This window comes from Pinus tabuliformis, chromosome 3_2, assembly GCF_031772625.1.
Source record: "Pinus tabuliformis cultivar Carrire ecotype Pingquan chromosome 3_2, CPIR1, whole genome shotgun sequence".
Classification (NCBI taxonomy): domain Eukaryota; kingdom Viridiplantae; phylum Streptophyta; class Pinopsida; order Pinales; family Pinaceae; genus Pinus; species Pinus tabuliformis.
In genome coordinates this window covers 388,133,996-388,151,884 of record NC_142302.1, presented here as the reverse complement: position 1 = coordinate 388,151,884, position 17,889 = coordinate 388,133,996, and positions in this window count along the sequence as shown.

Here is a 17,889-nt window from a genome sequence, read left to right as displayed (position 1 = left end):
AAACACATCACTGTGCACAAGCTCTAAAATCTGTCTTGCCCTCTTACCACCAGAGGGGAAACTCACCCAATTCTACTTCCCATATACACAATTTTCACAGAAATCAAAATCCAGAGAGCTATTATTCATACCTTCTACCATAACTTTACCATGAAGTATTTGAAGGCCCTTTCTCCAACATGTCCAAGCCTTTGATGCCACAGCATGGTCTTCTCTCCAGAAACCACTAGATTTGCTGCTCCACTTTCAGGAACCACAGAACTATTGCACCCATCAACAACAGTGCTACCTTGTAGCTTGTACAAGGTTCTAGTCCGAAATCCCCGCATCAATACCAGTGCTCCTTGAACCATCTTGCAGGTATCCTTCTCGAACATTGTTTTTACACCTGCATCATCCAGCTTGCTTACAGAAATCAGATTTCTAGCTAATGCAGGAATATGCAGAACACCCGAAAGTGTTATAACCCTTCCACCTTGCAACTTCAACTTTACTTTTCCGCGACCAACTATTCTAGCCTTCCTATCATCCCCTAAGAAGACATCACCACCATCATATTTATCATACTCGCAGAACCACTCTCTATGGGGAGTGAAGTGAAAGGATGCACCTGAGTCAATCAACCATGCCTCATGATCTACATGTGTACTTGAGGAAGCCAAGTACACATCCCCACCTTCATCTCATATGGTTTTCACCTCTACAGAAGTAGCATCATTAGATCCCTTTCCTTTGTTAGGAGCTTTAGATTTATATTCCCTTTTGTAGTGGCCTTCCTTTCCGCATTTCTAGCACACCACCTTTACACGTTTTCCTGGAGATTTATATCTCCCTCTAGATTTAGATCTCCCACTCAATGACTTACTTTTATTTATGTTCTGGGACCGTCCTCATATAGACAAGTCATCACCATTCTGGCTCTCCATATTTTTTCGTCTCATCTCCTCCGTCAACAAGGATGAGACTATTTCATCAAACTGCAAGGCAGTTGCATTGCTACCTATTGCAATAACCAGACTATCCCACGGATCTGGTAGAGAACACAACAAACTGATGTGCTTATCTTCATCTGAAATTTTAATATCAACAGATAATAACTGACTTACCACAGTATTAAATGCATTCGGATGCTCTGTCACTGAGTCTCCATCTTTCATCCTCAGGTTGTACAGCTTTTTCCGTAGGAACAATTTATTCACCAGAGACTTATATTGGTACAAAGACCCTAACTTGTCCCACAAAGACTTCGTCGTAGCTTCCCTTAATACATTTATCAAGACTAAATCTGAGACACACAATCGTATTGTGCTCTTTTCCTTCCGATCCAACTTCTTCCATTCTTCATCGGAACTCTCAATGGTTTAGTACCCGGATCTACCGTGATCCACTAATCTTTACCCACCAACAGATCCTCCATCTTGAGTTTCCACAACTCAAAACTCTGACCATTAAATTTCTCGATCTCTATCTTTCCACTGCTCTCCATCTTCTTTCACCACCAGAATCGATCTCGCAGATCTCCCACTAAACAGGGTCTACCATAGGCCCGAGCGAAACCCCTCAGCAACAAAGGCGTCCCCTTGAAGCCAACACAGCTTTGATACCAAATGTAGGTTTTAAGCTCGTACAGAAATTACCTACATATGAATTCTAAAACATAGAAAATAAACAATGCGAGATTTTCATATGTAGGTAAAACCAGGACTACCAGCTTGATTTTTCATTATATTCCTTTCAATGTTACAATAAATATTTATACATGACGAAGCATCCAATACCATGGACCAAAAACCATCGCATCCAAAACCATGGACCGAAAACCATAGGTAGGTTCGCCAACCTAATATAGGGTCCAAAAAAAAAATCCCGGGGGGCTACCACCCCCCTTGTGACCCCCCTGTTGCGCAATCAGCGCAACAAAGGGGGGGCTCCGCCCCCCCTCTAACCCCCCGGTTCACTACATAGGTTAGTCATGGAAAGAATATAACACAACCCAACACTATTTCGCTCACTGAAGAGGAGAATCCGCAATGGGTGAGGAGTTCAGAAGATGACAAAGTTAGCAATAATTTTTGAGAGGAGTTGTTTACATTGTGTGGGGATTTCAACTTAATTATTTGCAATGGTCTAGATAGATGGAAAAGGTCTAGGAACTTCACTTGCAACACATACAATGGGGAAAGTGTCGTTGACTATGTGATGTGTTCACAAAGCTTGATAGAAAGATAGACGAAGTTAGTATTGGAGAGCGTATTTGGGACTTAAAATCAGACCATAACCCAATTTATATAAGGTTATCATGGTTAGAAGAAAGGCAGCCTAGGATGAAAACCCAATGCTCTCGGCAATCACTATTAAGGGGTGGAATTATTCTAACACAAGAAAATTGTACTATCTTCAATAAAATGTTAGAGAGATTAATTCGGAAGGAGAAAATGGGTTTCAAAAGCTTCAACAGTCATGAGTTAAAAAATATAATTCAAAGTGCACTTGAGAAGTGCAAAAGAGCGAAAAATAGGAAATCAAAATCAAATTATTTTCCTGTAAATGCTTGGTTTGATGAGGAATGAAAAATGGAAAGGAGAACCTTGAAAAAGGCAGGAAAGGAGAAGATGAATGTAAAGTTATATAAGTAGATACTAAAAAGGAAAAAAGATGAGTTCGTGCAAACAAGGAGAAAAGAGTTAATATATTTAAGCAAGAATAATCCAAAGCTTTTCTGGTAGGAACTGTAACCAAGGAAGAAGCAAATAGAAAATAATATTACAACCAATCAATCGTTTGAATATGCAAGGCAACTCTATGAGAAATAATCTTAGGAGAAGCCCCCGCTAGGATCAACACAAATTCAAATCTCATCATGTTACAGGAGGTGGAGAATGTAATTAAGACGCTAAAAACAGGAAAGGAAAAGGACTTGGTTGAACTTCAAGCAGAGTATCTAAAATGGGGAATGAACGCTCTTGCACCACACATCATGGAAATATTCAACAACATCATTCAGCAAGGATTCCCAAGAGACTGGACAACTAGCCTAGAAATACCCCTTTTTAAAAGTGGAGACATTAATAATCCATCCAACTATAGAAAAATTATGATCAATCCTTTGTTTGCAAAGATTTTCCGCAACATGGTAGAAGACACAATTAGTAAGTGGGTAGAAGTAAAAGAAAAGAGGGCAAGAGGACAAGCGGGGTTTAGGCTGAAACATTCTATAGTGGATCATGGTATCATGGTGAGACACATCGTTGAAAAGTTTTGGGAGGACAAAGAAGAAGTATTTTTCTACTTTGTTGACTTCAAAAAAACATTTGTCACAATCCCTAAGGATAAGTTGTGGTGTAGAACGGAACAACTTGAAATTCTTGTGCATTATAGAGCCATTGTCCATAGACCTTATGAAGAAGTCAAAGTCAAAATTAGAACCTGAGCAGGTATTTCAAAAAGCTTTAGAAGTGACATTAAAGTCAAGCAAGGTTGCCCTCTATCCCCTACTATTTTTGGTCTATATATTGATAAATTGGAAGAGTGGTTAAATCTGCAAGGTGGAGATGGTGTTCGGTTGGGGGAGTTTGTGATAAAGCTTCTTTTATATGCTGATGATATTCTATTGATTTCTAAATCGACCCATGGATTGCAAATGCAGGTATATGCCCTTCAACATTTTTGTAGAGCAGTGGGAATGCAAGTCAATACTAGCAAGACCAAAATAATGTTTTTCTCTAATAAAAGGAAGCAGAGCCATCATACTTTCTTCTTTGAAGACAACAATATTGAAGAAGTAAATGAGTACAAGTACCTTGAGATTGATTTCAACAACAAACTTAATTGGGAGGACTACAGAAAGAAGAGAATTTTAGGCGGGTGGAAAGCATTATATGTTCTTCAAAACATGTGTAGAGAGGCAAAGTTATGGGATTGGAAAACGATTAAAGTGCTTTTGGGACTCCTAGTTTGTCCAGTGATGCTATGTGGGTGTGAATTGTGGGCTAGCAACACTCCCGTCTCAAAATGGAAACAAATTGAGAAAATCCAAAAACACTTGATCATGAGCAAGATCAAAATAAAAAGTTCAGTACCTTATGAGATAATGTTGAGTGAAACAGGAGCAACTCCCATTGAAGCAATTGCTATGGTGTGGCTCATAATATATCTAAAAAGAATTGAGAAAATGACAGTAGGTAGATGGCCTAATGTTATCTTCAATGAAGGCATGAGTGAAAGCAAGAAAACAAGGATGAAACAAAACTACACATGGATGCAAAAATGGAATATCTACCTCAATGCCTTTCCCACAGATAGCAAGGAGCTAAAGGACTTTGTTATGGAGAAGTTTCGTAAAAAGGTATAGGGAAAAGAGTTGGGTAGAAAGAAGAAATATTATATTGAGGAATTCAACCCTATGTGTGATCTACAACAAAAAGAGTTCATTGGAGCTAGCATTTCGTGGAGGGCAAAGGTTCTTATTGCTCAATTAAGGACCAACTCACATCAACTTCGGTGTGAAACAGGACGGTGGAAAAGGCCTAAAGAAGCTTGGGACGAACGTGTGTGTACAATTTGCACGTCTGGGGCTGTGGAATCATAAAAACATTTCATTTTGGAATGTGATGCATTTAAAGAGATCAAAGAAAGTTATGAGAACATGTTAGCATCAGTTTCTTGGCATTGTCTTTTTAGCGAGGGGATTGTTGGAAGGTTGGGCCAGCTCATCATCAATTTGAATCGGAAAATGATTGAATTGCAAAAAATGAAAAATAGGGAACTAATGGTCTCATAGACTATTTTTAGTCTTGTGGACCTTAAAATATCATTTCATTACTCAATCAACTACAAGAAATGTGATTATCTAACCTAGTGCTCTACTTTATATATTTTTGCAATCATTTTTGAGAATCAACTTTATATATTTTTGCAATCATTTTTGAGAATCGGGTTTATATATTTTTGCAATCATTTTTTCCATAGTGCTCTATTTTATATATTTTTGTAGTCCCTGGCATGAACTCATAATCATTATTCTTTTACTTTACTTCTACTATTGTTTAAAAAAAAAAAAAAATCTTAATTTTGTTTTAAGAATAACAAATTTTAGTTTTGCACATACTTATTTGCTAATTTTCTTTTTAGCAAAGTTCTATAACTTTCCAAGATATTATCCACCACAATTACACCTAAACTTTAGATAAAACTTGATATTCTCCCAACTTTAGATAAAACTTATTTTTGGATGTGCAAATTTTGTACCCTAAAAATAAGACCTCAAAAATAAAACTGGGAATAAAAACAAATGTTTTTTTTTAAAACAATAGTTCAATACACCGGTTAACGCAAATTAATATGGATTCAACGCCCAAGTGGTTATTACAGTCCCTACGTTATTGTAAGAAAGGACTAATACTAGCAATTGTCCCAAAAGGTACAAAGAGAGGCCGATAGGATTATTAAATTGGAATTGTTGAATTTTTTTAGAAGAGATATTGGTTCAATCAGCCTAGTCGCCTACACTGCCACAACTCTTCTCGGTAAACCCTGACAGCGATTCTGCTTTTGTGAAAAATTAAAATTTGCACCAGTAAACGTCACACATATACCTATACAGCTGGATTGTTGATTGATATCTTTGGACGTTGAATAATTTAAGGTAAATCTATTCGCTATTATGCATTTGTGGAAAAATGAAAATTTGCACCAGTAAGCATCACAAATATATACAGTTGGATTGTTGATTCATACCTTTGGACATGCTCGATTAATGAATAATTTAGGGTATAATATATTACGTAAACAAAGGATCAAAGGGGGAAGGGGTGGGGTTTGTGTACTGGATCAAGCCTCTGAGATTCATGGGAGAAACGAAGGAAGAATCCCTGCCCAAAACCTCCTCTGCAATCATCCACTGTACCCTCTCAGTTGGATGAAATTTGTCCCAGTAAACATATTCCTTGGGATCCTTGCAGATTGAGCACCCTGGATCCAACCCACAGCCTACATGGCCATTGTATGGACCATCTCCACAGAAAACTTGTTGACCCACCCCGTACCTCCTAGTCTTCGTCATCCAAAATGAGGTCTAGTCTGTAGCACCCTAGGCCGATGGCCTAGGCTGCCCTGGTTCGAGTCCTCCTGCCGACGGAACCCTCCTCGCTCTCTTTTTCACATCCCCCCTCAGGTGAGAAAGGATCCATAACCCTATATAATCTTATTAATGAATATTATTATATATAATATTATATTAATATTAAGGTTTAATCCTATTCATATTACCAAGAATAATTTAAGAGAGTCATAAACTAAGCAATATGGGGATTAACAAAAAAAATTAATTAATTAATCTATAAATAAATAAAAATAATTTTTTAGGAAGAAAGTGCAGGAATCTAGCATCTGTTGATACTCCAGCCATCATCTCTATTTAAATTAACAAGTCTTTTTTTCAATTTCTAAGGCCTCTCTAAATTTACGATAATGAAAATGGTCAATCCTCGCAATGACCTTAGCCTCTTCAATGGAGATGTGATGATTGGTTTTTTCTGCATGCTCTACCAAAGCGGAGGAGCGAGACCTTCCATGCCTGATGTCGCAGCATGTTCACAAATCCTTTGGTTAATGGATCGACCGGTCTCACCAATATAAGGAGCTCGACAAGAATAGGGAATGATATAAACACCCTTCTAATCCTTGGGGTTAATCGGGTCCTTAACAAAATGAAGAGAACTTCATATAGTGTTAAGAGGTCTAAAAGAAGAATGAATCTTATGCTTCCTCAAGATCCTAGCGATTTTATCCGTGGTCCCTAGAATAAAGGGAAGATGAACACTGGAAGACCAATCCTTGGGGTCAATCTTACTCTTAGGACCCTTTTCAGCATTTTGAAAAGCCTTAAGACCTTGAGACCTACTATAACCATTCTTATTAAAAACTTCCAGGAGGTCAGTTTTCTCATCTTCAAGGTGATTTTCGTCATAAACTTGCAACGCCCGCCGAAGTAGCTAAGGTGTTGAGAACGCCTATCTTTTGAGCAGGAAAATGATGGAAGCTAGCATGGACTTAAATTGAATTTAGTTATTTTAGAGAGATGTTACAATGTTTAACATTTTGACTTAGTCAAATTAAAATTAAAATATAAAATATAAAATTTTCCAACCCATGGTTTTTCCTTATTATATTTTTAATCTATGGTTTTTTCCCATGGTATTTTTCTCTAATGTGAGTTATTTAAAGGTTAATATTTAAACTAATCTAAATTCATTTTAACTCTACATCTACCAAATGCCAAAAAAATCAAATCTCTTTTCACACTTAAAAAATCAATACCTCAGCCCATGGGGCTTTGGATTGACGGTGAATGGGTGCGCTGTTAAGGCACTCCTTGCGATAGGTCACCGGTTCAAATCCCCCATGGGTGCTTAGGTTAGTCTTAACTAGAAAAAAAAAAAAAATCAATACCTCAAAAAAAAAGTCCCTCTTAACACATAATAAACTTACAACTAAAAATAAATCTAAACTAATTTTTAAATTTAAAATTTAAAATTTATATTTCAATTAAATTATAAAAATAAATTAATAATACATTGCATTTAAAAAATAAAAATCCTCAAAAATCTTTGCTTTTCTGAGCTTTTTTCTTTCGATCTTTGATTTTTATGATTTTTTCGTGCTTTCTTGATTTTTTTTGCATAGAATCTTTTTTGAGCTTTTGTGCTTTCTTGACTTTCCGTGCTTTCTTGATTTTCCATTGTTTTGTTTTCTGGTTCAGATCAACGGTTGAAAGTGTTTCATCTGATCTAACGAATCAGAGTAAAAGTGTTGACGAAAAGTTGATGCATAGGAAAGGCCTATCGGCCTAAAAATGAACTAGAAAACATAAAAATAAAATAAAAATATTTCCAACAGTCACATAAAATTGGTAGCACGTTGTTGAGTATGCTATTTATAGGGAGTTATACTAAAATTTATTAAAATTATTGCCTCAGCTGCCTCAAGTGGGTGGATAAAGAGTTTCAATCAACCAACCTTTTACATCTACTTAAATTATATTTTTTTATTTTAAAATATATTTATTTTTTATCCAAATTCAAAATATAATTTTTTATTACTATAATTGTTATGCATTGATTACATATCTTTTTGTGCAGTTATATATTCTATTTTATTCAAAATTTGGCATGTCATTTTTATTGCATAATATTAATATATTAAGTAGCTTAAGTATGTTAACTTGTTTCTATTTTTGTTGGCTTGATAAATAAGAGATTTGAACTTTGAATTTCATGATTTACATAATATTGATCGTCAATTAAACTACTTCTCGTGAACATTAAATGAAATAAATAATGTTATTAAAACTATTCTTTAATTTTTTATTTAATTTAATTTAGATTAAAATTAATTTTAATATTATATGAGAAAATAATTTAATCGTTTGTCAACGGTGAAAAGCCTAAACATTTATAGTTTTTAACCCTCATAAATAACTATCACCCTCAATCTCTCTATAAAAATTGAACAAATAACTTAATAAAAATTAAACTTCGCACCAATCAAACTACAAATTATATTATATACCATTAAAAATTTATAATAAATCCTAATTTAGAGATAAAAAAACACTACAAATTATATTATATACTATTAAAATTTTATAACTAAAAAAAACTATCACACCAATTTATTAAAAAAACATAATGACACTACAATACAAATGGCATAGGGCATATGTCAGCATTATGCAAACCTTATTTATTTAAATAGAAAGGGAATTTCGAATTCTCCACTGATGTAATGTTCTTGATATATTCTTAACGTTACGTAAACAATACACTTATTAAGAATATTATTTAAATGAATAATGTGATAAATACTAAATTTTATATCAATTAATTTTCACTTCATAAATTAAATTTTAAATTTATTATTATTCTATATATCATTAAAATAAAAATAAAAATTATATATATATATTTACTTTAAAACCTAATGAAAATATAATACAAATGGCATCCGTAATCTTTATGTAAACCTTGTTTTTGAATAAAACCTAAATTTTGATTTCTTCACGTGTTACGTTGAAAGGCATTCTATTATGGGTCTTTCCTCAAGTTATTGTTTCATATTCGTCATCCTCCATGTCCACGTCATCAGGACATACATCATCTCATACTTTACCTTATTTTCGTCAGTCGTTATGTTTCGCATTAGGTCTTCATGACCTCTGGGTTTCCAGGGGTTGTAGGGCTTGAAGTGTTCTTCGAAAGGGTTCCAGGCCGAACAAGCAATCCAGCGTGAACCAGGGCAACAATGGAGAAGAAGAGGAAGGTGGAGGTGGAAGAAAAAGATCCATAAGATATATTTTGAATCCCATGGTAGCAGTGAAGCTGAATTTGAGGAAAACAAAGAAGACATGAAGAAGTTGTTGGAGCCCTTTAGCAGAGAGCAGCTAATGGACATCATCTCTAAGAATGCCAAGAAAGACCCAGAACTTCTGGAAAATATTTGAAAACTTACATATAAAGATCTAGTGCACAAAAAAATCCTCATCCATGGCCTCGGTTGGGACACCAAGGCAGAGGCTTTGAAGTTCGTTTTCTCCCAATATAGTGAGTTAGAAGAATGCACTATCATCATTGACAAGGGTACTGGGAAATCTAAAGGTTACATATTCGTGACCTTTAAGCATATGGGAAGTGTGTAAAAATCCTTGAAGGATCCCAGCAATAAAATCGATAGTAGGATGATTGCTTGTCAGATAGTGTACATTGGGCTGACATGGGGATGAGCTTTCTAAGTGTTGATTCATTTTTACAACTTTGTAGTAGGTTTCGTACAACAAGGAGCCTATTCTACTCACCATTTTTTTCATCAAACAATTTTGTGGAAATTTCATATTTGTCATGCAGCGTCTTGTTCTTGTTTTTTGTGTTGCACGTCTCTAGATATGAAGACAAGAAGAAACTTTGTATGAATTCTCATTATTATTTTTGCAGATTCCTTTGACCTTTGTTGGTTTTAACCTATATTCCTTTGTTATGCAACCAGCTCACAAAATAGAAGAAGAGATAGATCAACGAATTCAAAATTAGCCTCTTCGAGGGGGCAACCTCCTTTAGATTACACAAATGAGAAATTCTAGGATGATTCAAATGAAAAAACCTCCTTTCTATATATAGGATTCTAAGGGGTCACAATCTAATTAGAGTCGACATAACAATAAAATGTAAGGACACAAAAATAACAATAGTGGGCTTCTATGGGGCACAATAATAACAATATGGGGACTGCATGGGCACAACAACAACAATAAGGGTGCTACATTAACGATAACAATGAGGGCACACACTAGTATTATAGGGACCTAACATGCCCCTCTGCTTCAAAAAAGTGTTTTCCTCAATGCTTGAGTAGTTCTAGATGCTTCTATATAAAATTATCATCCTCCCATGTGGAATCTTCAATGGGTAATTTCTTCCACTTAATGAGATACTCTGAAATTGATTGATTTTGTAGCTGTCAATTTTTTGTTTCCATGATTGCTTCAAGTTCCAATATTATTTTTCCTTCCTCTTCAAGTTCTGGCAATAATGTTTGAACTGGGAACTTGTCACTTATAACCTTCTTTAAGCATGAAACATGGAAAACGTGGTGCACTCGGGAAGATGCAAGAAGCTCTAATTCGTATGCCATAGTACTAATCTTTTGCAACACCTTGTAAGGACCATAATACTTTGGTGATAATTTATTATCCTTCTTATCTTGATTGAGGGACATTTGTTTATATGGTTGTAGTCGTAAAAATACCCAGTCGTCTACATCAAAACTTCTTTCGCAACGATGTTGATCTACTTGTTGTTTCATTCTATTATGTGTCAAAGTGAGATTTTCCTTTAGGAGTTTGAGAACTTGTTGTTGATGCTCGATGTGATCTTCCACTGCTTGAACCTTAGTATTTTCTCTTAAAGATGATGTGATGGATGGTGGATGATATCCATAAAGTGCCACAAATGGGATCATTTTTGCTGCAGTATGGAAGGAAGTGTTATACCACCATTCAGCTAGATGTAACCACTTGACCCATTGTGTCTTCTTATCAGATATAAAGAAACGAATATATCCTTCCAAACATTTGTTCACTATCTCAGTTTTCCCATCAGATTGAGGATGATAAGATGAGTTATGAGCTAATTGAGTACTGAGACAAGAAAATAACTTTTTCAAAGATTTCCAGTGAAAATGGGATCTTTGTCGCTTACAATAATATTTGGGTTTCCATGTAGATTTTTAATTGTTTCCATAAATGTAGTAGAAACTTTATTGGATTTAAATGGATGAGATAATGCACAAAAGTGCGCATACTTGGTAATTCTATCAACTACCACCATGATGACACTCTTTCCTTCGGACTTGGGTAAACTTGTGATAAAATACATTGAAACCTCCTCCCAACGTTGACTGAGAACAGATAAAGGTAGCAACAGACCTGGGGTCTTAGTTGTGTGAACTTTATTTTGTTGGAAAACCAAAAATTCTGCCACAAACTTTTGAATATCAGATTTAAGGCCATCCCAAAAAAAATCCTTCTTAACCCTGTGGTAAGCTTTTAAAAATCTTGAGCATCCTTCTAAGGGAGAGGTGTGCAATTCCATAATAATATTTTGTTTGAGTTGGGAATTCTTATAAAGTATAAGCGATATTTATACCATAATGAATCATTTTTCCAGCTAAATGTATCAAATGCACTGGGATCTTAGTGCAAATTTTGAATGAGTGCCCACACTTCTTCATCATTATTCCATTCATCCCTTCCTTCAGTTATCCAATATGATTGGATAATAGAAATGGCACAAAGTAATGCTTCCACATCCTCATCCTTTCTTAAGAGTGCATCTGCAACAACATTTTGCTTCCCTTTTTTATAGATGATTTCAAAGTCATAACCCAACATCTTTGTGACCCATTTTTTATGCTATTCTGAAGATAATCCTTGTTCTAAAAATTATTTAAAGCTATCATGGTCCATTTTTACCTTGAAGTCTCTTCCCATTAGGTAAGGCCGCCATTTCTTAAGTGCATGTAGTATTGCCAACATTTCCTTCTCATAAATAGATTTGTGTAAATACTTTCCTTTGATTGGATGACTTTCAAAAGTAATGGGTATTCCCTCTTGCATTAAAACAGCACCAATTCCATTTCCTGAGGCATCACATTCCACAATAAAGGTTTTTTTGAAGTCAGGCGTAGTTAAGATTGGTGCTTGGCACATTGCCTCTTTAAGATGTTCAAAGGCCTTAGTTGCTTTTGGAGTCCAAGAAACTATATCTTTCTTCTGTAATGTTGTTAGATGTGATGCTATTCTCCCATAATGCTTAACAAAATTGCGATAATACCCTGTCAACCCGATAAATACTCACAGATGCTTTATGGATGTGGGAATTTTCCATTCCTTAATGTCTTTAATTTTGTTAGGGTCTACCTTAACACCCTCATGAGATACAATATGACCCAAATATTCCACTCATGTACTCCAAAGAAAAATTTGGAGGTTTTTGCATATAATTGTTTCTCCTCCAATAGTTTGAGCACCCTGTCAACATGTTTAACACGATCCTTCCAAGACTTGTTGTAGATTAGTATATCATCAAAAAATACTAACACAAATTTTCTAAGGAAGGGTTTGAAAATGGAATTCTTCAAACCTTGAAATGTAGAAGGTACATTGGTAAGGCCAAAAGGCGTGACAAAAAATTCATAATGACCCTCATGAGTTCTAAATGTTGTTTTTGGAATGTATTCGGTCTTAATTCTTATTTGATGATATCCTGAACAAAGATCCAACTTGGTGAAGTAAATTGATCCATGCAAATCATCTAATAATTCATCAATCATGAATGGGAAATTTATCTTTAATGGTGAGCTTGTTGAGATCCATGTAATCCAGACACATGCACCATGATCCATCCTTCTTGTGCACCAATACTGTTGGAGCAGAGAAAGAACTTTGACTAGGTTGACTTATACCATCCTCTAGCATTTCTGCAACCATACGTTCAATTTCACTCTTTTGGGCATAAGGATATCTATAAGGCGAGATGTTTGGAGGAACACTTCCTAGAATCAAATGAATAGCATGATCATGATAACAAACAGGTGGGAGGCCTTTGTGTTAAATTGGAAACTAGGGCCAAACTCCATGTGGGTCAGCTTATCTATGGCAGCTGATATTTTTATTGGATCCCTCTCATTGACAAGTGTAGGATTGATCTAAAGATCATTCGATTCCGATAAGTATTTATGAAGTTATGAAATTATTTATGTTATGGAAAAATTGTTAAGTCGGACAGCGTCTTATGTAGGCTCAGAAGCCCAATAGACGTGTCTATTCATCATCCACGTTTTAGTATAAATTGGTGAGGACTTGAAGTCATTTTACACATGTATTCTTGATGTGATCTCCTCTCCACGTCTTGGGTTTTTGGAGAAGGAGAGACACTATGCCCTAGCTGTAGATGAAGCCCTAATTACAGTCAACGTGATGCCCTAATTCGTGTCTCTGGAGACACCTATACGCAGACACAAGAGACCTTACATGCAGGCAATGGAAAGATTGATATATACACATTGTCAATAATATACACGCTGTAATGGAGAGATATACAATGCAGCTGTAGAGACACTTATACGCTGGCCTAATGGTGATGCCCTAGCCGCAAGTTGATCTACTCAGCACACAGGCCCTAATACGTTGTCCAGAATACACAGGCCCTAATCTACGCAGTCAAGGGGGCTCCCATATATGCAAATCTCTATACATGATGTGCCTAAGATTTATACACCTGGTATACGCATCACAATATACGCATAGCATCATGGTAAACGTTGTCATACACAGATCTCTATACATCATGGCAAATGCAGTCATGAAGACAATATACGCACAACAATGAAGAGATACGTTGTCATCTATATGCACAGCAATGAATACGCTGTCATGATATAACAGTCTATACGTTGTCACCCTTCACGCAGTCATGAAGGCATGAAAAATGCAGTCAAGTATTGGAAGAAGCCGCAGGTATAAAGAGGAACCATAGTCAAGGCATGGAGCCGCTGTTCATGAAGCCGCAGTCATGCATTGGACTAAGGCATGAAAAATGTAGTCAAGTATTGGAAGAAGCCACAGTCATAATTGCTGTAGCCGTAGACCATACATGAAGCTCTGCATACCTGTGTATGCTAAGTAAGTCTACATGATATGATAAACCCTAGGTATACTTGCAGTTGTCTTGATGTATGATCACAATAGTTGAATGAAGAAGATCTCTTGGACAACAGTGACGTGAAGTATTAAATATATAGTCACAATGACAAGGATCATTAGCAGTAATGATGGTTATAGTCTCAACATAATAAGAATGATAAGGATGATCAGTCTCAGATAATGATGGGCATGGGCAGCAAAATGATGAATAAGACAGCATGATGATGAATGTAGGGCATGTCAGTAAAGGTCTGCATGATGATAAAAGCATATGAGAGCAGCTTAGTCATATGGCTGCATGATGATGGAAGATGCAAAATAATGGGCAGCATGATGATGAAATCAGATGAGATGGTGCTACACGGTAAGGTGTAAATGGACGAAATAGATAGGTGAAACTGTCACCTTGGAGAATCAGTTGAAGTAGAATGTGTTCAACTGATCTCATGTATCATCGTTATAGGAGATGATCTATGCTCAGATCTAGATAAGTCAAAGTGTTGACTTCTATTGTAAATGTACTATCTCTCTCACTTTCTCTGTTGAACTTTGAAGAACATAAAAGAAGAATTGTTCAAGGGTTTCCCCACATTGTGGGGTTTGTCCCTGGTTGGTGCCACATCTTGTGTCCTCTTGTCTTGGCTTGTCTTTTGCGATTTATATTTATTTTCTATCTGATGTGATTTCTAACTGTGAAAATTTAATTAAATTTCTCTAGCATAGAACATACCTAAAATTAACACTTTGGGAGTCTCAAATACCTTGGAATGATTTTCCAAGACTTTTTGGAGATATGGAGAAATAGATGATTTTGATGTTTGAACCTCTAGTGAACATAATTGTGCAATTATTCCCCATTGTTCTTTCTTTAGAAGCTTTGTCATGCCATTAGAGCTTATTATCTTTCCCGTTTTCCCTGTGATACCCCTTAATTCAACTTCCTTTCCTTCCCAAAAAAATTCAAGAAAAATTCTTGAAAATTAAAAGTTATCGTACCCAAAGGTTGTAACCATTGGACTCCTAGTACAACATCAGCACCACTGATCCAGGTGGATGTTGGTGGCCACCCACCAACCCATTTGGACCCCCACAACTGTCTCTTTCAGTCTTTTCAGTTTCCTAAATTGTAGCACAGTTTACTATTTTTAGCAGTTTTTCGGGTCCTGAACTTCCGGAGCCGTTTTGAGGCCCTAAACGACGTTTTTTTGGGATTCTGGGGCAACATGGGTCCATGGACCGATGTTGCCTCCCAAAGTGGTAGTACTCGGATAGATCTTTCTAACGAGCTATCGTGCGTGTCAAACGGAGATCGTATGCCAAAGTTACGACCCCGGGAAATTGATGTACGAATTTACCCAAACGGGGCCCACAATTTGGCGTTTCATCTTCTAGGGTTAGGTTTTGGAATGTGAAGGGTTTTCCATTGTTTCTCAACAATAAATAGGCCTTCGAGCCTCATTGTAACTCAGTTCGGAACAGTTCAGAGGCATGTAGCCGCACATCTCTTCTCAGAGATAGCTACCATCGCCCTAGCTGGTTTCTTTCCATTTCTATTTGTAAGCATATTTCAGTATTTTACAGTAATGAAATGAAGTATTATTTCCGCTGCATCTCTGTATTTATGGTTATCTCTGTAATCTATTGCGTTCCTGTCTAAATCCGGATCAGTGGTATCAGAGCGGTCTGCTTTTTCTTTGTTTTTCTTTGCATGTCCCCAACGAGGTCGGGATATAAGGAGTTAGGGCTTGAACTGGTCGAACCTTTGCAAGACCAGCCTCGAAAATCCCGACGGCCTCCCATGGTGGATGAGAAGAAAGACGAGGGGGCAGGAGATCCTATCAAAATCTTGCTCGAAGAAGCGCTCGAGCGGCAAAGGAACGCGATGATGGATAGCTTTGCGCAGATCCTTCAGCGGCTACCCAGAGGCGACGCATCGGCTTCCAACAGCGACTCTGGAAATGCTACGCCATTTAAGGTACAAGTTAATTTTGAAATCCCCATCTTCGAGGGTAAAATAGACGCAGATGCTGTAGATAAATGGTTAAATCTGCTAGATGGGTACTTTTCTGTTCATGAATTTTCAAGTCGGGAAAAGATTGTTTTCGCTCTTCTCAAAGCAGCCCCCCACGTCAAGGACTGGTGGGAAACCTACTGCGAGCAGAAGGATGAAAGTACAGGCTCACTATTTTCAGCCGCACCCACTTGGAATGACTTCCGGGATGCCATCAAGGAGCAGTACTACCCTGTCGGAACCTATGAGGACAAATACATCAAATGGACCACACTGCGGCAGGGACGAGACCAAGATGTGCTGGAGTTCACAAACTTTTTTCATACCCTTCGCACACAGTTGGGTATCAAAGATTCGGAGCTGCATCTGGTACTCAAATACCGCAGCTGCCTACACAGATACATCCAGGAAGAGATGGTGTTCTTGAACATTTCCTCACTCGGCACAGCATACCGATACGCTGTCAAAATCGAGCAAAAGTTCAAACAGAAGAAGCGAGACTTTGGATCTGCAAATCCGAAGCCCAAAGGACAAAGCCAAGGCGGGGTGACCCAAGACAACCCGTCAAAGCCGCAAGAAAAGAACAACACCACGAAGCCGAAGAAGGACACAGGAAAGTGGTGTGAGTTCCACAAGAGTCCCACTCATAACACAAGTGAGTGTCGGACCAAGCAGTCGCTGGTGGCTGAGTTGAAGGCTTCCGAATCAGATGCATGTTCCGACCATGAGCCAGAACCCGACAAGGGGAATGGCAAAGGGAAGCATATCATTGATGCGGATCCTAGCGCCACTGTTGCCACTGCCAAGATCCAGAAGAATGACCCTACAGATCCAGAAGAGGGGGAGCGTCTTTTCCACTCACAGATGTGGGTGAAGGGTTCGCCGCTGCAATTCATTGTCGACAGTGGCAGCCAAAAGAACCTCATTTCAGCAGAGGTCGTGAAGCGGTTGGGCTTACCGACTACACCACACCCACAGCCGTACAGTATCGGGTGGCTTCATGAAGGACGAGATCTGAAAGTTCGCCAGCAGTGCCGCCTTCCCTACAGCATCAAACCCTTCACAGACGAGGTATTATGTGATGTTACACCTCTGGATGTTTGTGATGTATTATTAGGCCAACCATACTTGTGGAGGCAACATGTTGTGTATGAGTCCAGGCCTCGTGCTGTCATTATTTCTTTGAATAATTCATTATACAGGATACCGGAGGTAGCCCCACCTACTGCCACATCTTTGATCACCGCTAAGAAAGGCAGCAAGCTCATCTCACAGACCAGGAAATTCATATGTCTGGCTCACTTCCAAAGTAAGGGGAAGACCGTTGCTACATCCATGACCCCTGCAAAGGGTTCCTCCACACAGCAGCAGCAGCAAAGGGATACGGTCATGAAAAAACACATGAACAACTTCTCCTCACGCACATGGGTACCACACAAGTTTCAGGTGGGCAACAAAGTCTGGTTGCATCGACAGAAAGAACGCCTTACCAAAACCCATCAGAAGCTCAGATCACTCCGACATGGTCCTTACAGCAGTACCAAGGCTATGGGGAACAATGCTTTGGAGCACATCATTCCTCCATTCCTTCGTCGGCACCAAATGTTCAATGTGGACCATCGTC